The sequence below is a fragment of the Manis pentadactyla genome, chromosome 2 (assembly GCF_030020395.1).
Source record: "Manis pentadactyla isolate mManPen7 chromosome 2, mManPen7.hap1, whole genome shotgun sequence".
Taxonomy (NCBI): Eukaryota; Metazoa; Chordata; class Mammalia; order Pholidota; family Manidae; genus Manis; species Manis pentadactyla.
In genome coordinates, this window is record NC_080020.1 from 9,162,158 (window position 1) to 9,188,068 (window position 25,911).

Consider the following 25,911-nt stretch of genomic DNA (forward strand, 5'->3'; position numbering starts at 1 on the left):
TAAAACCTATTCCTAAGCTAGCACTAATGCAGTTATACACTGTATAAATTGCTAGTCAAGAGTATCATTTCCAATGGCTCACAATGGGCCCCCATTATTGACCAAGGACATTTGTGGGGGTGGGTAGAGGTGTGGAAAGTATTCAAAGGCCATGGACACCGTGCTATCAATTTTTGATTTCCTGCAAATTTAGAAGGCTGGTAGGATTAATCTGTGACCTGCTCATCTCTCCTACATCACAGAGTACTGGATCTCTATCGGATGTGGCTCATGCTTGGCTTTTTGGAGAGATAGCAAAGAAGGGGCTTTGTGAGGTGAACACTGTGGGTTTTGGTACTAAAGTTTCTGCCTCTCTAGGAGAGTTGACTCCGGAAGTAAGCCGCTTTGACAAGCCCGCCGGCAGGTGGGCTCCGCCCATTGCCAAGAAGCACAAGCCGATTAAGGGTTCAGGGTCCTTCCTGACAAGGGACAAGGTTATTTATTAATATTAAGGAGACAGCCATAAAATAATCCAATGCCACAGAAATGAAGATTTATATTTTACAAGCCCTTGACGTGCCTCCTACATCTTTTACTTCTTCGAGAAGGGAACCGGGCCGCGAGCGCGGGGCCAGCTCGCTGGCGCCCGCGGGTCGGCTGCCGACACGCTCCAGCCAGCAGCGCGAGTCCCGCCCGCAGTGGAGGCTGCGCGGGACGGAGGACACAAACGCGCGGGATTGGCGGAGAAACGGAAACAAGAGGCGTGGCAGCCGCGGCGGCGGCGGGAAGCCCCGCCCACCCGCCTGGGAAATCCCAGGCTGGGACGCCGGGCGCGCGCTGACGCCGCCGCCCCGCCCGCCGCGCCCGCCCTCGCCCGCCGCCTGGGGCCGACGACAGCCGCGCGGCGCTCCCATTGGTGACGCCAGGGAGCGGGTCGGCGCTGCCGGGCTCGGGGGCGGGCGCGGGGCGGGGGCCGGCGCGCGCGGCTGATGAAACCCAGCTCCGGATCCCGCCTGCGCCTGGAGCTCCATTCAGTGCGCGCGGGCAGGTGTGAGCGGCCAGGCGACTCCTGGGCGGGGCACGCGGCCGGCAGACACCCGCTCCCCGCACTCTCACGCCTGCTCTCCGCCCCTCGGTCCGAGCGCCCGTCAGCTCAGCCTTTCCTGCATCCGTTAGTCCGTCCATCTCGGTCTTGCGCGTCTCCTGTCACCCGCCGCCTGCCCGCTCGGTGAGTGCCCGGCCCCCGCCGGCGCCAGGGCAGCTCTTCGGGTCTGGGTCACCTTGGAGGGGACCTCAGCGCTCCTTGGGGCCGTGGGAGGGCGGCCCAGGGAGTGGCGAGGGTCCCACGCCGGGGCGCTGGCATCCCCGGGCTGGGCGAGGGCAGGGCGGGCCCGGGGGTGTGCGCGCAGCCCGGTGCCCACGCGGCCGGCCCCTCCACGGAGTCCATTCTGGCTCCCAGAAGGCGCGGCGTGGTGCATGATGCAACACCGAGGCAGTAAGCGTGGACGACCTGGCCGCGCGGTGATGCCAGCCGGCGCGCCTTGCCGGGACCCGGGCGCCGGGTCGCAGGGGGTGGGCGGGTGGTGGGCGCGCGGGTCGGACCAGCAGACATCCGGAGACCTTCCCTTACATGGCGCGGTGCGGAGCACCCCGCCCCGCCACGAGGTCCGCGATGTGTCATCAGCCACGGTCCGGAGCCCGCCCTGCGGCCGGGAGGGGGGTCCCGCGGCAGGTGGCCCGCCGGGGACAGCACTGGCACCCCCGCACCCTTGCCGTGGCGCCCACCTCTCTTTTACCCTAGACCCTGGGCCGCCTACACCTCTTGACTGGGTCCCCAGGGTTATTTTGGGGAAGACCTCCCTGGGTGGGCTTCCTTGTGACCCTACTGGCTTGCAGAGGCTGGGTTCTTCAAACCTTCCAGATGGTTTGGAGTGGGGAGAACTTCCGCCTTGATAAAGACAACCTATTCTCTGCGTGTTCTTTCTGCTTAGAAAACTTGCCAGCAGTGGCAAGTCAGGCAGTCATTCTAAACCTGTGTGTACACAGAGCAGCCGTTGTGCTCTCGTTACTACTACAGCGTGCTTATTTTAGCTCCTTCCCCTTTTCAGTGGGTGTGGGAACCAGATAGGAGCAGTGGTAGCCTTGTATGATTGGGATAGCCAGACATGTGCCTTCTGGAAGAGAACTGTACTCCCAGTACCCACCGTCAGACTCTCACGTGTAGCAGTAACCCGAAGTTGGATTTTATTCCAGATTTAGTTATGAGAGGAGAGGGCCAGGTTTTTTTTCCCCTAAAAACTGTGTTCTTTAAAATTGGACCAGTGAAACTGTGTATGTTGGCCTCTGGGTGAATTTCCTAATTGTGTTTCATCTAAATTATACTTCATTTGAGATTTATCTTAACATTGCCGTATATGCTTGGTTGAGATAATAGGAAGCCATGATACATTTATCCCCGTGATATTTTTAGTTGGTCTCAGTGGAAATTGTCATTAAATTTTCATGAACACACCCTTCTGTCATTAAAACAAAAGGACGTATGTAAGTCACACAATAAGAATAGAAATTTAGGGGACAATAAACAATGGATTAAAATAGCTTTTAAAGGTTTATCATACTAAGATCATGATTAATCATTGCAGATAAAACTTAAGAGTGCCAAAGAAGTTTTGACTAATAAACAGGACAAAACTTAACAGATCAGAAATGTACTCAGTTGTTTGTGTCTGGATTTGAGTCATGTGGGTGCTTTTTCCCATATAATTATTTGCTTGAGAAGCAAAAACGCTTGAAAGAAAAGAGTGCTGACCTCGGGGAGCTTAAATTCTAAGACACGTGTTAATTATATTTGGCTGAAACTTCCATTCTTTGATGGAATTAAATACATGTTTATTGATTGTTCTAGTCTGTAGTTTCTTTTCTACTAAGACCAGTAAAAAATACGTAATTATGTTAGAGGGCCCAGCGTTATGTCTAATTGAATTAATCCCTTTTCATTGTTAACTATGCATTTGGAGGTACTGGTTTATTAATCGTAGGGAGAAATTTGAAACAGGAATAAGTATATCCTTGCTGTGGAGAGAAACATTTTTCTCTAGCCCTGGAATGAGATGGGCCAGAGGCATCTTATAGCTGTCCATCATTCTTCCTGTCTCTTGACCCTCATTCAGGGCAGGACCTGCAGATGGGACCCTGGTGTTTTTCCTTGATTGGCCTCTTCAAGCCTGGGGGCTCTCTCTACCACTATTCCATTCAGGCTGAGGGTGGCTGCTATAGGCCATGAGGGCTTGGCTTTTACTTTGAGTGAGGTGGAGGGCCGAGAGGTCTATTATCAAATGCTGTGTAGAGAAGAGCTGGGGCCGGGGGGAGGAGGAGGTGGGAAGACAGGCGTGGAAGCAGGGAGACAAGTTCGGACTTGTAACTTAAGTCTGGAATAAAACCCAACTCCAGGTTATTTGTACACAAGTGAGTGAAACCATATGTCATTTCTGTGAAAGATGATGGCGGCTTGGACTGGGATGGCAGTGGTAGAAATGTAAGGTGGTTGAATTCTGCTCCTTCTGTAGATTTTAAAGGTAGACTCAACAGGATTGGCCAGTGGGTTCCACCTGAGGTGTGAAAGAGGTCAAATAGGATTCCAGGTAGAGAGGGGCTATGGAATTAGAGAGGTGGGGAAGAGCATGTTGGGAGGACTTTTTAAAAAGTCACACTGATTGGTTTTAGACACTTCCATCCTCAAGGGACAGGGCTGATCTAGATCTACCCTCTTGGGGCCCTTCCCAGGTGCAGGGTGGTGGCCTCCTTCCCTTCCATCTAGCTCTCTCTTGCCTTCTCACACCTAACCTGGGGATCTCTTGGTGCTTGCAGCCTTCCTGTGCTCCACTGCCACCCTCCAGGGGCCAGCTTGACCTTGGGGTGTGTCCCATGGCCAGGATGGGGACTCTCTGCCACTTGATGTGTCTGCTTTTTCATTCTTTGGCCTTGAGGACACCTGCCTTCCAGGGGTTTCTTGGGCCTTAGGCCACTGCTGTTGTATGCCAGGCCCAGGTTCTATCCATCCCAAGGATCTAAGGTCTCTTCCAGTCAGTAGAGAAGGAGCATCTTTTCATGGCAGATTGTCAGCCTCGTAGTGAACTTTGGCAACTTCTTTCTCTTCTTAATCTCCCTGCCTAAACTCCGAAGCAGATTGAAAATAGCTTCCCCTGCAGTTGTTCAGAGTGCATCATAATTAACACGGGCTTAGTGTGCATTTGCCACCTGAGTCTGCCAGGAGGACAGGCAACACATCGGCACGACTTTGTGGACTGCTTAGACGTGCTTCACTCTGAAGGCGTTCCCTTCAGACACACGGCATAGGTGGAGCTTGCAGATGAAGCTGTGAACCTTTGGCTGCTTGAGGTTCATTCTTCCCAGGAACACAGACTGGAGAAAAGACAAGGTTCTGGATATTGGACTAGGTCTGGCATGAGGTTCACACATCCTGCCCCAGCCAGTGTTCTTCATTTGGCTTTTTCCTTGTGGTTGTTGTGTTGAATGGTGGGGATGGTACTTTTGCTGAACAAACTGCACAACCGAGCTAGAGCTGTCTGTGTGGGGCTACAGACCTTAAGAGCATCAGTGCAGCCTGTAATGATCTCCCTGAGAGCCGCCCTGGGCTGCCAGTCCGGGCCTTGCTGATCTGGGTTCAGCCTCCAGAAAGTCGTTTTTCTGCTTTCTGAACCTTGTAGACCTGCTCCATCTATAGATTGGGGAAGCCCTCCCTCTCAGCCCCACCGTAACGAAGCTAATAAACATGAAGTTCATAGTATTCTTGGGAAGAATAAGGGTACCAAATTGATCCATTTAGGTTTCTTTCATGAAATAAGTTCTTTCTGTTTCTAGTCTACTGTTCTGATTATGGCAACTGGAAATCCAGCATGGGGGAACCTTTAAAGGCCACTGCGAGGTGGATTTATGAGGAGGTGGGAGAGAGCATGGCCCTTCCCTTTGTGGGACGAGTCTATTCCTGCCTCGCCTCTCCTTTCTCCTGAGTGGATTGTCACCTTTTCCCTCCCTTTTCTGGAGGGTCGGAGGATGGTTTTATTTCCCTAACATTGGGTGCTTCTGCTGTAGTGCTTTGTGCAGAGTATTTGTTCAGAGGAGGTTCCTGACTGTGGGAACAAGCACATCTTTGCCCCATTTGTTTGGGAGTGGCTCCTGCACGCCTCCCGCGTGCTCCCTGCCCAGTGAGTCTGCATAGTGGGTGCCATCCGGCAGTGCCGACTCCGGTTTGCAGGGGAGCAGCCTCTGCTCCATATGGCTGACCTGAGCTCCGCACGGGGCCGTGCACCGTGGGCCAGAGGTGGTGCATGGTGCCTCCTGAAGAAAGCTCTGGGTCTCAGAGTGCCGTCTTCTTTTAGCATCGGTACCTTGTCTAAGGTATTTCTCAGAGTCTCACTGACATTCTTTTCCATATTGCTTGCGTAATTGGCTTCTAGTGCCTACCTTAGAGGATTGAGAGGATTTAAGTGAGGTAATCCTTGTTAGTCACTTAACAGGACTTCCGGTGCATACCAAGCGCTTAATGTAAATGTTAACTCTTATGGTGGGAGTGGGGCGAAAGCTCCGTTCTTTGCTTTAGATGTGGAGAACAGTAATTTTTATGACAGCTTCATTTTGCTGTCTCATTTTTCCAGGGTGTTCAAAGGTAGCCCCCTTTCCTCGGAGTTGTGCCAAGGTACCAGGCAGACGCTGAGCCCCGGGGCATCTGCCAGCCCCGTCCAGGGTGTGTGGACGTGACCCTAGTTCCTGTACCATTGTTCCCTTTACACCTGGAGGGCTCTCTGTACCATGGTCCTTTCCTGGCTAATGTCACGGAGGGCAGTCTGTGGCCTTTTGCTACAGTGGGGAAGGGGCCGTGGGAGGAGGAATCAGTCTCTGGGGCTGTGCTGGTCCCGACTGCCTGAGTGTTCTCGAAGCCGTTCCGTCTTTGGGCACCAGCCGCCTCCTTGGGTGTGGGGGCAGGTTCCCTTAGGTCTCAGATCCACACAGCTTGATTTTGGCCACTCCTCACACCTCTGGGGAGCAGAGCTCACAGTCCAATTCTTAGGGCTTGCCTGCGCGTGCAAGTATGCACATGTGAGTGAGAAAGTGCTTGTGTGTGCCTGCATGCACACATGTGGGGAGATGTCTGCCTGTGTTACAGTCTTCTTGGCCCCCAGACATTTTGTCCCAGTTAGCCTGGCTTTGGGTTTAAAAACCAAAACCTCAAACAGGGCTGTCTCCATTTTCTACCTTCTTTCATCCCTTCCTAGAGGCGGTGTAGGGTCCTTGATCTGCCCCTGGGGCTGGTGGGCACATCCCCTGCAGGCGGCAGTGAGAAGGGGGCAGAGCACCCTCTCAGAGTTGTGATGGTTACCTTCCTGCCTGTGAAAGGGCTTGGGCTGATCTTTTAGTTGATCCTGGCTTGGAAATGTCCCTTCTGTGCATCTTCTTACCTGCCTACCAAGTACCATTTACCAAAGTCTGTTACAGCAAATAGGAAGGAAGGGAGAGGCCCTGGGGCTGCGTAAGGTCGGGACTCACAGGCATGTATGTAGTGCTCACCATGTACCTGGCACTTTATACGTTTTTATGTACTCACAGTCCTTAGGGCTGTTGGTTCTGCAGTTTTGACTTTTGGGGAAATGGTGATGCAGGTTGCCCACGGGCACACAGGTAGGCAGTAAGTGGCAGAGCGAGCATTTGAATCAACCCAGTGCCTCTGGCATTGAGAGTGCTGTATGGCTGTGGGCGTCGGCCTGGCCTGGGCTCTGGCCCTTTGGGGATCGTGTACCGGCATGCCATGTGCATGGCAGCGCCAGCCCGGAGGTTCCAGCATACAGACCTGAAGACCCTCAGCCCTCCTGCTTCTGAGTAAGTCCTGCGGGAGCAGGAGCTGCTGCCCGCCGCTGGCCAGCACCCTGCTTCTCTCCTCTGTTGGCCCTGATTCCCGTCTGTGGGCTTTGAAGACAGCTCTTTTGTCTCTGAGTCCCCGGGCTTCTGGCACAGCTGGAGTTCTGCTGTCCCTGGGACAGCTGTGCTGGGATGTGGCCAGAGCCGGGAGCTGGTGTGTGTGACGGAGGCTGGGCTGCATTCTTACTGGGTCAGTAGTTTGGCATTCACATCACCAGAGCTGGGCTGCAAGCGGAACTTCCTGTCCAGGTCACAGGGAGCCCCATCCTGGATCTGCGTCCAGGCATCTCTGCGCCCTACCTCCCTCTGTTTGCAGGCGTGTTGTGGGAACCAGAGACTGTTATAGGGAAGAGTCAGCTTCCTTCTCGGCACAGCGTGCTGTCCTGATGAAGACCAGTGACAGTAGGAGCCCTGTCCCAGGATCTCACTTGCTGACGTCTATAGGGCGGAGAGGTGGGGGACGTGTCTCCTTCCTTGGGAGCACTCCTTGGACACCCTTGTAAAGCTGGGCAGGAGCTGTGTAAGTCAGAGGTAGCAGCAAGGGCCCGTCTACCCTACAGTAACTCTGCAGCTTAGAAATGTTGCTGTGCGGACCACAGGCGCTGCTGGGGTACAGGGAGGAGAACTTTCTCACCCCTTCCTACCTTTTGTCTTTTCTCCTTTCCTCTTTCAACTTTTTTTTTGGGATAGTATTTCAAACTTAAAGTTGCAAGAGTAGCACAAGAAACCCCTGTGGACCCTTTTCTCAGATTCACCAGTTTACATTTTGTTCCTTGTTTTATTTATCCTCCCATCTACCTATACCCACAACACACACACACAAACACACACATGCACACATGCGTTTTTTTCCCTGAACCATTTGAGAGTAAGTTGGCGACATCAAGCCCTTTCACTTACTCCTACATATTTCAGTGTGTATTTCTAAAGAGTAAGGATGTTTTCTTGTCTAGTCACAGTATGATATTAAAATCAGTATATTTAACAGTGATATAGCATTGTTATCTAGTCCACAGTCTATAATGCAACTTTGAGTTATCCAAATAAGGTCCTTTATAACTATGATTTTTTTCTTTTTTGTGGGAAGGGTTCTTTCAAAGGATCTATGGTCTATCTCATAAGCCTGTTAAAGAAAGAAAAAGCATCTAAAAGTTAGGATGCTTATTGTGAAAAATTTGGAAACTACAGAAAAGCAAAAGGGAAAATAAAAACCATCCATAATTTCAGCACAGGAGCTTAGAACTCGGCCGGGTGAAGGGCTTGCACAAAGGAGGTGGGAAGACAACAGCTCAGGGTGACCCGGTCTCCTAGACTTGCACCCCAGACACTAGGGCAGGAGCCCATAGTGAGTCCTCGGGCTGCGGGGAGGGCCAGGCTCCTTGTCTTGTAGCAGCAGAGTGTCTTTCCTGCCCCTGCCTACCACTTGGACAGTTGCCCACCTGCACAGGTGAACTTAACCCCCTGAGAGTTGGGGAGGGTGGAGATCATTGACAAATACCCTGAGCTTAATTCAGAAATGTTGTAGGTCCTCTCTTGTCTGATATACAGTCCTGGCTGCCTAACCTTAGCATAGACTAACGATGGGCATGGCTCTCGATCAGAGAAATGGCAAGTGTCTCGTGGTTGTTCAATACGGTTGAACAACTCTCCCCGCGGGCCAGTGGAGAAATGAGGGGTGAAACTATAAACAGTGCATTTTGCTTTTTCTTAGCAACTGTGCTGCTCAGAATTTCCTAGGAGAGGATTTCAACACTGTGGTAGGAGGTGCTGGTCCTGCTTCTATGTTCCCCTTACTGAGGCTGTCCCCTTTATCATCACCAGCAATAACTGAGGGGGCCCCACTTTTCCTGGCCTCGAAGGGGCTCTGACCGAGTGTAGCTTCTGGGCCGGTTTATCTTAGAAGCTTCTATCACTTTGTCCACACCTCCCATCATACCTCAGTTTCCCTGCCTGTCAGTCTACACTGTGTGTGAAAAAGGGCCTTTGCAGGTTGTGATCAAAAGCTTCAAGTATTTTTCCATGTGTTTGTTTTTTCTTCTCCTGCACCAGGCTCTCTCCTTGAAGGTGCTGTCCTTGAGAGTGACAGCGGCGGGTAGCCGCCTGGCCGGTGCACACCCGCTGAGGCCACGTAACTCCTAACCTGTACGGGCCAGCACCGGAGGGCTGCTCTTCAAAGAAGCCCTTTGAAGTGCAAACATTTCCTTTCCTAAAAAGAAGGGAAATTGAAATGAAAACGTATTGTTCTGTGCAGACAATGTTTTCTTGGATCAAAGGAGGAGCAGGGCTTATAAAGGGCAATTCACAAATTAGACCTTAATGTGGTGCACAGTGAAGGTGTGACTGGGTTAGGTCCACCGCCTGGGTCTGTGAGTTGGTAAGATTGGATTTTCCTTTTTCTTTTTTCCTTAAGGTCCTAAGTCTCGGTTTAGCATTGCTGTATGTAATGTCTCTTGTTTGTGCTTTTATCTTGCGGTAAGCATTTAGAAATGTCTTTTGGTAAATTATGACACCATCCAGGATGGAATATTATGTGACCAATAAAAATGGTGTTTTTCAAAGAACATTTGATCTTATGGGAAAAAAATTTACTTTTAAAGGTGAAAAAAATCTGGATGCAATTTTCCATATTCAGTGTTACCTTCATGAGATATATGTATTTGCACAGGAAGAAAAAATATGCATTTTTTTGTTAAAATTGGACATGTTTTGTTCACTGCTGTGTATGCAGCACTTAAAATAGTACTCAACCAATATTTGTTGAGTGAATATTTTCATAATTAGTAAAACAGTGTATTTTAAAGGAGGAATGTCTTTGAGCTAAATAATATTTTGGCAGGTGGAAAGAACAATAAATTATTCAGGTTTATGTTCTGTTTTGGTACAGATATGTATACATTTTGTATTTTGGTACAAATCATAGATCATACTGTGAATGAGTGGCTCTGATTTTCCTATTTTTGGAATAATCTGATCCTGTTGAAATTTTGGTATTGAATGTTAAATTTTTCCCAGGATTGGTTATTAGGTGTTTTCACCATTGGGGTAAAATTGTAGCATCTTCCCACATAACTCTGTAGCTAATTTACGTCAGACCAGCTTGTCCTGTCTCGTTGAGAATTTTTGCCTGATTTGCCCAGGCTTTCTTATCTTGGGGCATCAGTACTAGAAAGATACACTGGCTGTACGTCATCCTGATTTCTGATTGATAGAATTCTTTAAGAATAGGCGGCATCTCATTCTGAACTGCAGTGGAGGGTAGGTTTGAAAACGGTCCTGGTCTCAGTGATTGTGTGTAGTGAGGAGTGACAGCTGCCCATCCTTCTCCCAGGGGAGGTCACTGTGTTCCTCCTTTGGAAGGACACAGGCACTCAGGTTTCAGAGTTCGGTTAGCAGCCTCTCCACTGTGCCGTCTGCACAGGATTCTGGAAACGTGGTGTTGGAAAGGCTCTCTCTGGGCTCAGTTTGGGGTAGGACTACTGGTACCCACACGCTGGTTCTCAGACTTCATTGGCTGCAGTCTACACTGAGAAAGAAATTTACACAGTGATGAAGCATACACACAGGGACTTACATAATTAGATTAAAATTAGTTTTCATGAAGCAGTCCCCATTCTCATATCTGCAGTGCCCTCTCATAGTTTTTATTCTTTTCTATTGTTTTAAAAGGAAGTCCCAGTGCGGACTTTGCAAGCACTGCAGGCTTGGGCAATGCCAGTCTTCATACCCTCCTGACACCCTGCTGCAGTGTCCTGAATTTCAGGTTCGCTGGACTAGGGCAGGGGAGTAACTCTCTATCCAAACTGGTTTGGACAAAGGCAGCCAAGGGGTAGAGGGATCTTTTCGTAGTGATTGGAGGGTTTCTGGCTGAAGAGGACACGATTCCTTGGGATGATTCCCAAGAAGGCAGATGGGGGCACAGGGCAAGACCTGTGTGGATTCCCGCTGTGCTTTGCTGCTAATGTAGGCCGGGGTAGCTCTGTCCTCAGCTGACCTCATGTGCTGGCATTCTGAAGGTGGCCTGGCCACTCTGTGTGTGATTTTATCAGAGATGCCCCAAATGTTTGTTAATTTCAGCACTTTGACTTTTTAAATTTACTTTATGCAGTGTGATTGGAGGAAGAACTATCTGAAGGGTGAGCCTTCTCTTTCAGAGTTAAGGGTTTGTGGGAAGAAGAGGGAGAAAAGATACCTTATAGAAATAACTACTTTTTGGACTCCTAAGTCTGGATTATAATGGAACAGAGAGTATTGAAAATTTAATATTAGCAATAGCAATTGTATATTAAATAGTTCTCCTTGAAAAGGTTGAATGGATTTTACCTAAATGTAAATCTTGAGAATTGTTTTGAGTATTTTATTTTTTGGCTTAAAAAATAAATATTCTTTAAGTAACAAGTCTGTGTATATAATTCTTAAAATAATTGTAAATCAAGAGAATTGATTCTAGGGAACAAGAACTTAGTGACATAACAGAACTAAAACAAGATAAATTGCCTAGTTTATTGAAATAGTATATAAATATCTGTCCTTATTTCTTGTAAAATTCTTTTATTTACTGTGCTTAATACAAGTGCCTTTATTATAAGAACTCAGAGTCCTTACAGTCTTTTAAAGATGCATCTATAAGTTAAAATATTACCACCATAGTTCTTAGCATTGGACTTGATTTTATGCTGTTAGATGTTGATATTAAGTGAAATGGGATAATCTGTAATAATTGCAGAGCATGTTCCCCAGAAATCTACAACCTCAAATTTTTAGCAACTAGCTTTTTTGTTTTTTTTTTAAACATTTGTTGAAAGACATTTCTTTCTCCCTAGAGGGCAATCTTGGAAGATATTAGGCAAGAACATTCATTAAGTCTTTGAGTAATTGTATTGAACTGGGAAGAATATCTCACTAGTCTCAGAGTTTGGCGCAATCAACATTTTGGAAAACTATCAGACGTAATTTGCCCTAGGATTCAGGCCTCATTACTAAAAGACTCTCCCAGGTTTGTGGTGTGATAAGTCACGGTGAGAACACTGCCACCTTAGGTGTCTTGGGCGATTTTGAGTGGGGGCAGAGGCTGGGGAGGAGAACTCACTCCCCAGGACAAATTGAAAGCGCCTTCCGGTGGCTCCTGGCTGCCTGTTAACTAGCTTGCCTGAAGCAATGCAGTCCTTGCTGAATCCAGAACTGGCTGGAGAGCCTTTGTGTTGAGGGGGAAATTTAGAGTCTCTCAGGGGTGCTAGCTCAGACTCTCCACCACCAAGTCAGGGGTTTCTTTCCAGCGAGGTGTGTGGCTGTGTGTGGAAAGGAAATAGCACTTTGCCGTGGAGAGGTGCTGGGAGCAATGACAGAGGGACAGGGGTGTTGCACCCCCACCCCCAGGCACTGTGGGAGCGAGCAAGACCTGCCCCAAGTTCAAGAGTGATGACTCAGAAATGGCAGGTCCCCCCCCTCTCCTAGAACCGCCCTGCTGCTAGGCTTCCCGGAGCCAACAGGGTGCTAAGGCTCCCTTCCCTTGTGTGGGCAAGGGTAAGGCTTCTTAGAAGTACCAAGGCCTGAGGGCCCTCCCTGCAAGTTCTAGACCTCATTAAAGGCCTGCACCTGCAGATGCAAACGATACACTAATAAAGATCGAAAACCTAGGACAAGACTAACCATGTAGTGTTTTGCTCCTGGAAATGCAGCACACAAAACAGGAGACATTGAGATGTGCTGTGCACACTGGATGAATTCTGTGACAGGCTTCATTGTTCCTGCTCCTCCACCACTATCTAAAAAGCATATTGGTAGATACACACATATGGATCGGATAGACATGGCAAGAGCAACAAGTATTAAGGATGGGGAAAATGAATATATTTAAGTATATATACGTTAAGTAATTTGCATAATATGCATAATGTAATAGTGCCTTTCATATCCTAAAGTCAGACTTCGGGTGTCTTTAAACCATCTAGACAAGTGCTGCATACAAATCCTCCCCTGGGCTCTCCCTGAAGCACAGATGTGATTCCATAGGTCTGGGGCAGGGCATTTTTAAGCAGCCCCCCAGTATCTCTTAGAATAACTGGCATCTCTAAGACTGCTGGGGCCTGGAACTAGTGAGGAGAGGCCACGCCACCCACTGACTGGCCCACGTGCTCCCTGAGGACAGGGCCTGGGCCCATTCGTCCTGCTGGCTTCTTTGTCTGGAGCAGTGCCTGGTGTTGAGTTGGTGCTCAAAAGATACCTTTCAGGAATGAATGCAATTGCTGTCCCAGCTCCCATTTACTTTAGTGCCTTTGGGATGGGCAGGGCGTGGGACCCTTTCGTGTATGAATTCCTGACCAGCCTGGTTATCTGTTTGCAGCCACGAGCAGATAGGAAGCGACAGGCTAGACTGTGTAGGTGGGGCCCCAACTGTGGGGAGAACTGATAGCTGAGGCTGTGGCAGTGAGGAAGGGGGCAGAACTGCACAAAAAGAGAGGCAAGAACTAACTAACCACTGCGATTTGGGATGCTTAAGCCGAGTGGCCAGCAGCCCTCCCCATTTCAGGAGGTTTCTGTGTGGGACCATCTGCAGCTCTGTGCCTCAGTGTCCCCACTTGAAAAGTGGGGAAAGTAAAAGTCTCTACTTTGTAGGCTGTGTTGAGGATTAAATATATAAAATGAGTTTAGAGCATTGCCCAGTGTTCAATACATGTCAGCTATAATTAGGATTGGTGTAAAAAAAGTTAAGCTTCAGCCCTCAGGGAGCTTCCTGCCAGTGAAACATCCCCTTCCAGAGGTCGCACATACACGTGTTATTACTTTGCCAGTAAAGGAGTAGGTGTAAATGCGGTGACGCCTCTGGAAGGCTGAGGAGTGACACAATGGGCTCAGGAGAAGTTGCTACTTGTTCTCTCTTACTAGTCAGGAAATTCTTAACGGAAGAGGGGAATGTCAGGAGCCTTGTAACTGAGGGTCAGGGTGGGGGAGATGTGCGCAGCACGGGCATGGAGGTGCCAGGGCTGGGCAGAAGGTGGTGTCCCAGTGTCCCCTGCTCGGAAGGTCTTAAGCTGGGATACCACTTCTTGAGGTGGTGGGCCCACAGGGGTTTAGGTCCCTTTGCAGTTTAATTCTGTTCGGTTATGAAGAAGTTTTAGGAATGGATAGCAAAAGGTAACAGGTGCTCAGGGTGGGTCCCACCCAGCTGCAGGATCCCAGAGGTGCTGGACACAGCTGAGGGGGGCTTGTCTTTGAATAGTCAGGGAAAAACTTGGCTGCATTTGACAATTAGCCAATTAAAAGCTCTGTGCCTAGTACATATTTGCATAGGGAAATTTAGAGTAAGAAAGAAGGCAACATAGATCAGTCTCTCAAAAAGCTTGGAAGTGGTTGGTCCTATTTCCCCATGTTTCACTGCAAGTGCTGGGAAAACATCCAAAGTCCTCCAAATGCCTCGCTAAATGGTATCCTTGTACCTTCCCACAGGGCCAGGAGGGATGTCCAGGAGGGGGTAGCTAAGGGAATGGAGTGTTATTCAGTGGGATGTTATTTTCAGTTTTGCCACGTTGTCTGATTCATTAATTCACGTGGTCATTCATAGGCTTTCTGTTAAGTAGTAATATAGAAGCATCATTTACTTTTTTCTTTAGAGATTGGGTCTTGGGATTACATCTGTAAAAAACTGAACCAAGACTGACCTTCCCAGTAGGCCTTTAGGTGGTGGTGGTGATGGCAGGGTCAGGGCACGGTGGGGACAGGCTGGGCCCGGTACCTGTGCCCTTTGCAAGCTTCTGCAGCTGGCACTCTGCATGTACTGCCTTTCTGAAATCCCACAGTGGCATTTTTTCTATGGGAAAGGTTTTATTTATGGCACCTCATGTACCAATGTAGTGGATACCTTGCAGTCACCTTTTTTACTTTGTTCAGTCTCTAGAAACTTGTACGTTGTTTATTCATCTCACCAGGCATTAAGATGAGCAGTGCCTCACTTGGTGAAACTGCAGTTGGGCAGGGGAATAACCACCCTGTTTTTCAGCAGCCATCACCTTGGCAGAGAGGGAAAATCCATCAGCTGAGGGGCCTTGTCCTTACCGCCCAGCAGAGCAGCCAGGTAAGGAAGTGAAGACATGCTTAAGGCGTGGAAAAGGCCTATAAAGGCGAAGGTTATGGCACCCAGCGCAAGCTACCCTCCCCATGTGTGTTTGTGGATTGTCTGAACATGATGGGCTGACTTGCAAATTTGGGAATGTTTATTATGAATGTGCCAGCAGGTCAGATGTGAAGTGGGAGGAGCATGACCTCTAATGAGGCTTGATGAAAGGGGGTTAGAGTCCTTTGTCCCCTGCTCCCAGCCACCTCGGTCCTCCTGGGGAATCATCATAGCCTCCTCCCACTGTGTCCCCAGGCCTGCCTCCTCCTCAGCGGCCTAGACGTGGTCCGAAAGTCCGGAGGCCTGCCTTCCACTGGCCTAGCCACATACTGATGTGATCCGGACAGGACAGAGCACGCAGGCCGTGCTTTTTGCTTTTGGATTCAGAAGTGGTTGGTTAAGATACCCTCTGGGGGGTTTTCTGGCCCTGAGCAGGAAACTGGTGACATTCCATGATTATGGAGCCACTGAAGAACAACACAAACAACAATGGTTTGGTGTCCACATTATTAAAGTGTATTATGAGTGGGAACCGTAGTAATCTGACGTGGTAGAAGACAGAATGTGTTGGTGTTAGGATGATGACAAAGGTTTTGATCGAGAAGTGTCACTTTGCCTGTATCAGCTAAGGAATGTGGAGTGGGGCAACTAGTGCCACCAGAAGGAGCAGACGGGCTCTTGTAAAAAAAAAAGAAGCATCTGGTGACCAGCGTCCACACAGTGCACGGACTTGCACCACATCCCAGCATTACTCCAGAAGGGCCTGTGCTGGTCTGAGGAGGGTGTCTTCTCAGTGCACCCTGGGAAGAGTGAGCACTTGGAGATTGACGCCCTGTGTGTGGGTGGATGGTCCCCCGCAAACGAGGGCAAGAACTCCGAGTGGGGCAGCCGGGGCACCTGGGCAGCAGCCTCCTGTGACGTGGCGTGGCCCCTGTGGAGGTTGTGCAGTGTTGGGCTGGGCCATGAGAGGTTTCAGCCCTGAACTCAGCAGGAAGGAAGCTGGAGGGAGGATGTTTTCAAAAGGATCAGCCAGCCATAGACAGCAGAGTATATGCAGGCCCCATCAGAGGAGAAAGCAGGCAGCTTGTCTGTGCTCACCCACCCACCGTGAGCTTAGGGGGAGGCCCCTGGGGCAGTGTCAGAGCCCAGCGAAGGCAGCTCCAGACGGTGACACCCAGAAAGAGCCATCTTCTGCCAGGATATCCTTCACAGCGTTGTTGCTTCTACTTCTCCCCCGCCTCCTCTCAGAGACACACTTCTCTGTAGCCGAATAAAGAAAAAGGTGTTATTAAAGGTGTGAAAGACAAGGAAGGTTCTTCCTGCTACCAGGTACCACCTGTGGAGAAAAGGACAAATGTGACTCTTTGTAAGTTTGCCGCTTTTGATGGGCTGTGACAGGGACCCAGTACAGGGGTGTTGAAGGATCAGATCTTTGTTGGTGGGGCCTCAGGGTGCACAGAGCACCTGACGTCCAGGAAGAAATAGCAGTGCCAAGCGGATGGTCCCAGCTGCGTGTTGCTCTCTGCTCAGGAACAGCCTCCCTTCTGCGGCTACTCCTCAGCCTTCACTGCATTTGGGGTAGACTACCCTGGAGGCAGACAGTGGGGCCCCTGGCACCTTGCAAGGGCCTCAACTTCAAGGAGCTCCTTCAGGGCATCTGCCCAAGGTCCTGTAGATTTGCCTAAGCAGGCAGGACCTGGCTGATGACAGAGCTCTCTGACTTAGGTATGCAGATGTGCCTATATAAAAGTAACGCGCCCTGGCATTGAGCAGGGTGCAGCGCACACGCAGCTGTGCCATCAAGTTCATGTGAGGTTCAGAGGAGGACAAAGGATGGCAAATAGTCAGATGTGCAAAAAAGACTTCGATTGTACGGCTCAAGTTCAGATGTCTTAAATATCTGCTCTCTGGACAGAAATCCGATAAAGGTTGTGTTACAGAAGAGGGGAAATTTCTAGTCTGCAGGTCCCGAAGAAGCCCTTGCTTGTTTGGGGGTGAGAGAGGGGGAACCGCAAGCCTTGGGACTGCCCAGTCTGGCAATACCATGAGAAAGAGGTGTGATCGGAATTTAAAGCCCTGCAGGCCCTGACAGGGTGAGCCACAGATCGATCCACCAGTCTGAAAGTCAGAGCTGGTCCCTTGTTAGAACCTTCGAATGTCTTAGAATAAATAAAAAGCACATAGTGCTTACCACAGCTGGTAACAACAGACAGAACCGGAGGGCGTGGAGGCAGAAAAGGGAAGTGAATTCAACATGATTAATAGCTGCGTGGCACATGGGAGCCAGGGATGCTCAGGGTTTATCAGGAATCTCTTGAAAATGTTGTCACGAGAAAAGACTTCTCCGAAGACAGGATTCGTGGTCAGGGGAGACCAGGTTTGATCAAGATGTGATTTCTTTTGTTCTTGGCTATCTAAATCTGGACTGTGTGGTATTTCCGAAAGGAGCAGGACAGACAGACTTGGTGCCTAAGACACCCATCCACGTGGTCTTGTTTACAGTATCTGTTGGTCATTGTGAAGCGAGTTGCCCCAAGGTGGACACAGCCCTCTGGCCTGAAGTAGGAGTCCCCTCTTGGGGCCAGATTCCAGGAGATGCCCCTGCTCTCTCCAGGCACCCTCTTCTGCCCTGTCTTCCCTTGCTGGGCACTTCAGAGAGCCACGGCCCCTGCGCACTGCTGCCTGCAGCTAGTGCCCTGGTGTTTCTCGAGCTGCTCTATGCCTTCTGCAGCCTCTCTGACCCCTGGTGGGGTGCTGGCATGCGGCGCCCTGCTCTGACCGGCCCTGACCCAGCTGTGTGTACAGAGTCAGAGCCGGAGTGCAGCCCGGCTGGGGCCGAGGAGGAAAGCCCGGGACACCATCAGGGGCAAAGAGAGGGTGGTCAGCCCTGGGGAGAGGGTGGCTGCGGAGAAGACCCAGGGGAAGGGAGCCTTCAGCCCCGTTGACTGTCAGTTTCATTGCCTGTTTAGCCAAAGCAGGCCCAGGCAAAATAAAGACTGCATTATGTATAGAATTTTAATTGGCCTTGAATTTCACTGTCAAGAATTTGTGCAGTTTCATATTGGCATTTACATTTAGATAATGTAAAAATGAGCAATGGAGAGAACAAGGCGCCGCCAAGGCCGCTCTGACCCAGAGCTGCCTGGGTCGAAGTGGGAGGAGCCTGGGCTCCGGTGCGGGCAGACCTGGCTTCCGGCTCTGGCTCCAGCACTGACCGGGCACAGGGTTCCACTCTGAGCCTTGCTCTCCTCCTCCTTCAGATGGACCCCACCTGCCAGGGTCTGAGAACCGAGCAGGCAGCCTGGCCTTCGCACTGCACACTGGACAGTTCAGTTGGGCAGTGCATGTCAGCTCCTTTGTAGTTCATGCCTCAGTTTTCTGTTAACTTTTTAATGTTGGTAGAGATGGTGCATCTGTTGTCCAGAAAGACCACACACAGTGCACTCATCTAACAAGCTTGGTCAGCAGATGAACAGGTAAGGTCAGCACAGGTGCAGCCGACGGCCCGGGACTTCCCAGCTCCCTGCCAGCTCCGATGTTCTGCAGTTCTACGATGTGTAAGTTTGATTTGAAATTGGTATTGTTGGTGTCAGCCTGTAGAACATAGGGAGAATTTTGGACCCCAGGAAGCAATGATACAATGCAAGTGACTGACCCCAATTTTAAGACCATGTCATTTGCATGACCTAATTATGTGCTATTAGAAAATTGGCCAGTTTTACCTGTCTGGTTCTTTCTACCTGCAGAAAGCATTTCATTTCTTGACTCTGCCAGTCCCGTGTGTTTATGCTCTTGCTCACAAGATCACTAGGCGACGTTGAACATTAACAACATTTGGTGAAAATTAAAAATGAAAAGTTTATTTCAGCTCGGAATGGGGAGCTACAGGCTGATAGGTCCCTTCTAGGAAGTTGCAAGGCAGTTGGCAAGTGACCAGCGCTGGCACTAGGGTCACCCGTGTGAGGACAGAGAGAGATTCCTTTGGGCCAAGTTAGAAACATTAGTTCTAAGAACATAGAGTCCATTTGAAATGTAAACTTTTGGCATGAAAACCCTTTGGTTTAATTTGTACATGAACTCGCTTTTAGTCTTTTAGCTCCATCATAAAGTACCTAAAAGTCTAGCATCAGAGCATAGCATTTTTTAAAAATGCCAACTAATAGCATATCCAAAAGCTAAAATAAATAGTTTTCACTCTGTCCAGGTGCAATTTGTAAATTCTAACTTTAGGGTCTTTTAGCAGAAAGAAAATTTCACAGTAGCAAAGCACATAAAGGGTTCTTATTTAAAAATTCAAAATATACTGGGGGTTTATCCTGAGTTAGATACAGTATGCAATGCTCCTTTTAAAAATATATGTTGCCCTCTTTTTTTGAAGTTTGTTGTTTTGGTAAGGCGTCTGGGATTTCTTCCAGCATAGATCAAGGGAAATTGGTGCAGGGTTGAATAACACTTTTATGTATAAATAAGAAAATTGTATTCTTAGATGTTTGTTTGGTTAAGCTCTCCCATAACTTAAGAACAGTTACAACAGTTAAACAAAAGAGCACAGAAAAAAATGTGTTCTGAACTAGATCTGCTTTAGTTTGGGAAGTGGTAGCCCTTCTTCTCTGCGTTCTTTATGTGAATCTTAACATGTGCTTCGACAGGCAGAATGGCAGGTGTTTTTGTTTCGTGGCTTGGTTTAGGCCCAGCGGAGACCCTTGAGATTTCTACTACTGACAATCTCAACTGACAGATGGTCAGAGAGCAAAGGCTATTAGCTCCTGTGGTGAGTGCCATGAAATGTTAAGATTTACCCTAGACTTTCATTTTTAATAGTGATCTAAGACTTCAAATTCTTTGAGAAGTGTAGTATTCATTCATTCAACAAATACTGGCTGGGTGCCTGCAGGCACTAGCGCCAAGGTGCCAAAGTACTTGCTTTTATGGGGCATACCTCCTTGGGGTTCTCTGCACCATTTCTTCATGATTAGGCTACCTAGAGAGAAAGTGAGCCTCTTACCAGCTATTTTCATCTAAAAACTAAGCCCCTGCTCTTACACTAAAATTGCTCACAATTGCATCTTTTTCTTTAGGTAATCTAACAATCTGTCATTAGTCATCACCCCGTTGTGTCTCTGAAATATGAAGTATTTGATATGGTTGGCCATTCCCTTTTCCTACGGCTTCTCTTCTTTTCTTGTCTGTTGCTTCCTCCGTGTACAGTATGTGAAGGGCGTGCGTAGCTCTCACCGCAGGTCTTCTGCAGAAATGCCTTTGTAGAGTGGCAGCCTGGAAGTCATCAGGGCTGAGGGTCAGCGGCAAGGAGGAGGTAGGGTGGGGGTGAGGTGTTCAGGCCTGAGCCATCAATGCCAAGCTAGAGTTGCCAGATTTTGCCCTAAGAATACTGGATGCCCAGTTAAATTCGAATTACAGATGAACAACAGATAGTTTTTTAGCATAACTTTTTTATACCAACAAGATTGTTTGTTGGCAATATGTGGGATATAATTATGATACATTTGGGGTATATGTACACCAAACCATTATTCATTGTTCACATGGAATTCCAGTTTAACTGGGTGTCCTATATTTGATCTGGCAGCTCCGTGCCAGGGTCCTGTCTAGGCCCTCTGTGTTTTGGCTCCTGGCACACTTTGAATGGTGAGGGTGTGTCTTCAAGGAGACACACCATGCTACGCTCCTTCCTTCACTTCAGAGAAATCCATCTGTTTTAAAGTTGCTCTTTTTCCCCGTCACCAGTGTGACACTTCCTTCTTTGGATCCACAATGTGGTTGTTCCTGCAGTTCTCTATACTCTCCCAGAGGGCTCTCTCCCTGTCAGCACTGACCTCTGCATGAGCCCCAGGCACCGGGGAGTCTTCATTTCAGATTCTCACATACCCTCCCGCTTGCCGGACATTTCCATGCATTCTGGACACAGGACGTTTTGACATAGTTTTTTGATCTGAGGATATTTTGACTCCGTTTGTGAATAAAACTGTGTTATCAGCAGTATCATTGCAATAGAATTTTTGAGGAAAACATTTCTCTGAGTGGACTTCAGCTGAAGTCATAGAGCATAGAAAACACCATCTAAATTTTGCATTTTTCTGAAACTATTCTCATTAGGGTAAATTATTTTCCATTCCAATTTTCAGGAATGGTGTTCTGCATTTATCAGCCATTTATCCACAGCAGGTTTTGCTGACTTCACCTTCTGCAGCTGTTTCTCGTGGCAGTTACTCCTTGCAAGTCCAGTTTTCCTAGATCAAATTTTGCTCATTTGAATTTTTGCCATATTCGGTTGGCCTTTGTCGGTTGTGTGTAGGAGCTGTTTCTAGTTGGTATGGTCGGTGAGCTGGTTCACCAGAGGGACCCACCACTGGTGTGTTGTGTTGCTAATGAGCTGCTTTTATATGCTGCCAATCACGTGGTGTATTAGGAACCGGAGCAGTGGGGGAATGGTGGAGACCCGCTGGCAGGGTCCCAGGGGCGGCCTCCAGTCTCACCCACCTCCAACTCAGTACTTCAGCCCTGCAGGTGGGATTTGCCGCCCAACTTGGCTTTCCTTGACCTTACTTCTTTATAAATCCTCAGTCTCCCAGTCACCCAGGCTTGAGATTTTGGAGTTGTCTTCGTCTCACTGCCATCTCTTGCCTCTGATGGTCAGTGGCCTGTCGGATCCTTCCTCCCTTGCTGCCACATCTGTCTTCTCACTTTCCTTTCCAGCCCCTCTGTCCTGTCGCAGTAACTGCGTGGTGGCTGCCTTCAGCTCCCCAACCCTGTTTCTTTCTGAAATCCTCCCTGTGTTCCCTCTGTACCCTCTTTCTCTGTGTCCTCTCTTCCCTGTTACATTACAAGCCCCTTGAGGGCAGGGACCACACAGCCTTCCCTGCCCCCTGCGGTTCCTGTGTGTGCATGCGATGCGGACACAAAGTGAGGAGCTCTCTGAGGAAGGACTCCAGCCCTGTCCTGAAGGGCTGGTGGTCCGGCTGCCCTGGACTCAGGTGTGGCTGGCAGGGGCTCAGGCGGCTCAGCGGCGGTGCCCTCCCCGCCTGTGTCACACACCCCGCAGGTAGCCAGCCTCAGCTCTGGCTGCTGGCCAGCCAGCCGGCATCCTTCCCCATGACATTTCACGTTGACCTTTCCTTTGAAGATACGTTTCGAAGCAACACTGCACACATAAAGGTCAACAAGGAAGAGTGGATGATCCGCCGACAGAAATGTGAGTTAAAAGGCAGGATATGAGGCTGCCTGATAGATCCAGGTTGGAGGGGATGAGCGGAAAACAAATGCCCTAAAATTATTCTTTAATCATTTGTCTTCAGAGACGCAAAGTGAGACATGGAAAACAAACATTTCCATCCAGTGTATACACAGTTTGGCAAAACAAATAACTGGGCTTTGTGAACACCCAGACCTCCTGGAAGGACGAAAGCTGCCTCTTAACTGGGCATTCTTTTTCTGCCTGAGCTGAGAGCCGAAGAAATCAGAGAAGCTGCCCCCATGGTAGCACAGGTGAAGCAAAGCATTTCATTTTCTAAGTGAAAGCGAAAACTTCCAAATTTGACCCAAGAGCCAAACAGGTGAAAAAGCCTGTGGATGCGCTGGGTTCCCAGGGGAGTGACCCATGGTCTGCACCACATGACCTCACTCTGAGAGGAGGCACTGAGCAGTTCTGGGCCCTAAACAACCTGCTGTTCTGCGAGGGCTTTGGTCACTGCTGGTCCCCCCACCTCCCCCTCCAACACACACAGCAGAGGACAGAGGTCATTAGCTCTACAGAAACTGGGGTATTTGAATATTTAAAAATAAAAATCAGCGGTTAAAACAGCCATTATTAATTGTGGGTGTATATATATTCATAGATTTTATGTAGGTTAAATTTTTAAGAGTTTTAAGTCAATTTAAATATTTCTAGGCGACAGCCCTCAAGTCTTCTACTATCTGAATTGGTGAAAACTGAAATAAACAATAAACTTGTTTTTCTAAGCTGTACATTTGTATATATAGTGCTTTGTCATTTACAGAATACCTTCATAGAATAAAAACACAGTTATTTTTAGCACCTCCTTAATCTTCAGAGCCCTTTGGGAGTTGGCTATTAATATCTCTTACAGGTTAAGAAACTCCTGGTAATAGCAGACGTCACCTGCTGTGTACCAGGTGCTGTCCGGTGCATTGCATATATTAATTCATTTGAATCTCCCCCAAACTCTGAGGTGGCTATTACTATATTCCTCATCTTGTAGAGGGAAGAAAGGAAGTTCAGAGAAGTTAAGTAACTTGCCTGCCGTATTTTGAGTCCAGTTTCATCTAACATTTTAACCTCTATCTTGCGTCTCTTGTTTCTTGGTTTTTATAGTAGGGAAGAGGCTGGGAGGGGGTGGGGAAGTAATAGGTGAAGTAAGGGTCATCATCCTAGTTTTCAGATGGTAAGACTGAAACAGAGGAGTTGAGTGACTTCCTGAGATCCCACAGCCAGGGACAGACAAGGTCTTCTGATTCCCATCAGATCACCGAGCAAATAGAAAATGGGACATGAGAAAAAAATTTTCCATTCCACGTGCTCTTTCTTCAACAAAATCAATAACGTAGCTTGATGGGAGTTGCAGGCCTTCCCTGCCAGGTGAACTTTCTGTGACATAGAAGCATCTTGAACACACCTGCCCAGGGATTCACACTGAGGTAGGAACTGCTGGATATGTTCACATTATAGGCCAACCCAGGCAATGTGACTGTGTGGACAAGGCCACAAGGGAGTTTCTGTGTTAGGTCAGGAAAATTTCTGCCCCTGGGCCCAGCCTTTTCTTTTAACCTGATTTGTGTAATGTGAGTGGCTGCGGACAGAGCGGATGGCGGCCTTGCTGTGCTCACCGGCAGGGCTTGGTCACCCGCAGAGGTGGATCCTAGCAGGGAACTGGCTGAGTAAAAGAGGTTCAGGCCCACTCCCGTGTCAGCCATTGAGAGCTCTCATCAGCACCACTGAGACTCTCTGAGGCCATTTTCTCATTTATAAAATTAGTGTTGCTGCTTTTCTATGCATGTGAAAGACCGAGCACGTGTCTGTGGCATACCAGTTGCTCAGATTTTATTAAAATCAGTGGAAGAGTTTTAAAGAATACATTTTTATAATGCAGTGTGTTGCTATAACTAGTTTTGTTAATCTCTGGGCATTTTTGAGATTAAGGTAGGCATGGGCAGCTTGGGAGCTGATTGCTTTAATGGAGGAGAGCAAATCACGAGGTGGTCTAAGGCCCCATCCTGCTTAGCGGTTATGTAATAGAGGCATTGCACTTGGAGGGGGCCTGGGCCCGCTTCCTGGGGCATCAGCGGCTGCAGACATCCAGAGCTCCCTGCCTCTGAGGCTGTCGCAAGGAACAGATGGCACTCTCGTGCTGGGTGATGTGGGGTGCACTTAATAAAGTGACGCTTTCTAGCAAAGGCAGGTGCAGGGTGGAGGAGTGGTCTGATAGTGTAACTAGCCTGGTGTGGTGGCGGTGGGTCCCCTGAGCAGCCCAAGCACCCTGGGCCTGGGGGGTTGGAGAGGATTGACCACAGCTGGCTGTGTGGAGGGTGGTCTTCCATCAGAGGGGCCTCCTTCCCCTCCTCCTGGTGCCCAGAGAGCCCGGGATGCACAGGCATAGGTGAGCCTCAGCATAGTGGAGGGTGGAGGCTGGTTCTGGGGGCAAACGGAGGAGGTGATTTGGGGCATCAGAGAACAGACAGGTTAGAAAGTTGTGCAGCCTCAACATTTTGGGTTGCTTTAGATAAATTAAAGCAAATGTAATCAAAATGATTGGACGGAGGCCCACTTTGAAAGCGTTTAAGCTGGTGGCTTCTTTGGTAAAATTCCTTTAATTACTTAGAGGCCTGAAGACTTGTATCAAGTACTTCTGAGTCATTCAGTGTATTTGGACTTCAGTTGCCTCATTGGTAAAATAAAGGTACAGATTACATTAGGACTTAGCACAGCTGATCTGTAAAGGGCCAATAGCAAATATTTTAGTCTTTGGGGGCCGCATAATTTCCCTTTTTCTCCTCTTCCTCTTTTTAAAAATGATTTAACACAAACTTAACAGTAAAATCCACTTGTAGCTTGTGGTCAATGCAAAATGGGCCAAGTGCCATAGTTTGCCAACTCATGGACTAGATGTTTGTTTCCCTGAGCTCACCGTGTTGAGCTCTGGGTGCATGATGATTTTAGGGAGTGCACAAACATTTTTATCTTAAAATGTTAAATTCTAACTAGAAAAAAATAGATGTCTGAGGCATCCAGAGCTCACTACCCTTTGGGGATGGCCATTAGGCCCCTGAAGGAAACAGATGGCATTCTCATTGGGTAAGGGGGCTGAGTTTAATATCCGAATCCAGATACTTTTGGTAGTGTTCCATTTATGAGAGTAATACAGTTTTCTAAAAAAAATCATGAACAGGCAGATTCTTTTTAATGAACAGCATTGTAAACAATAGCAAGCCTGTGACACAGATAGCAAAAGCTCACGAAGAGGGTATGCAAGTACCTGGCTTGGAATGTATTAGGTTGTCTCATAATTCCTTCCCAGGATGGACATTCCTTGGTTATTTCCTACTTCAGATGTAGCCTGTTGGGACTGTTTTGCATAGATGAAAATGTTCTCAAGAAGCGCCTTAAGAGGATCCTGTGTGTAAATGTAGAGGAGAAATGGTTTAGAGGAGAAAAGAGGACAGAGCCATAAAGTGAGAGCTAACTGATAAATGGCAGGTGTGTGCAGTGCCCCGCCTGCTTTGACCCCCTCCTGGCGGGGAAGCATCCCCTAATTGGGAGCCCTTTGGAGCCATAACTGCTCCCTTCGCATTACATTTCCCTAGCTGTGTTCCTTTGTAGAACTGTAGGGACACAGCCAACAATTTAGCCCCAGGAGAAC

General features: G+C 48.6%; 1 protein-coding gene across 4 annotated transcripts in view; it reads left to right on the forward strand.

Moving 5' to 3' along the window:
* Window positions 1-995: 995 nt before the first annotated feature.
* Window positions 996-25,911, forward strand: part of SLC7A1 (solute carrier family 7 member 1) — a 74,148-nt gene continuing 49,232 nt past the window's right edge. For all 4 annotated transcript variants that reach the window (XM_036917325.2, XM_036917326.2, XM_036917333.2 and 1 more), the window contains exon 1: window positions 996-1,207. The gene's annotated coding sequence lies outside the window, so the exon portion shown is untranslated. The remainder of the gene's footprint in view (window positions 1,208-25,911) is intronic.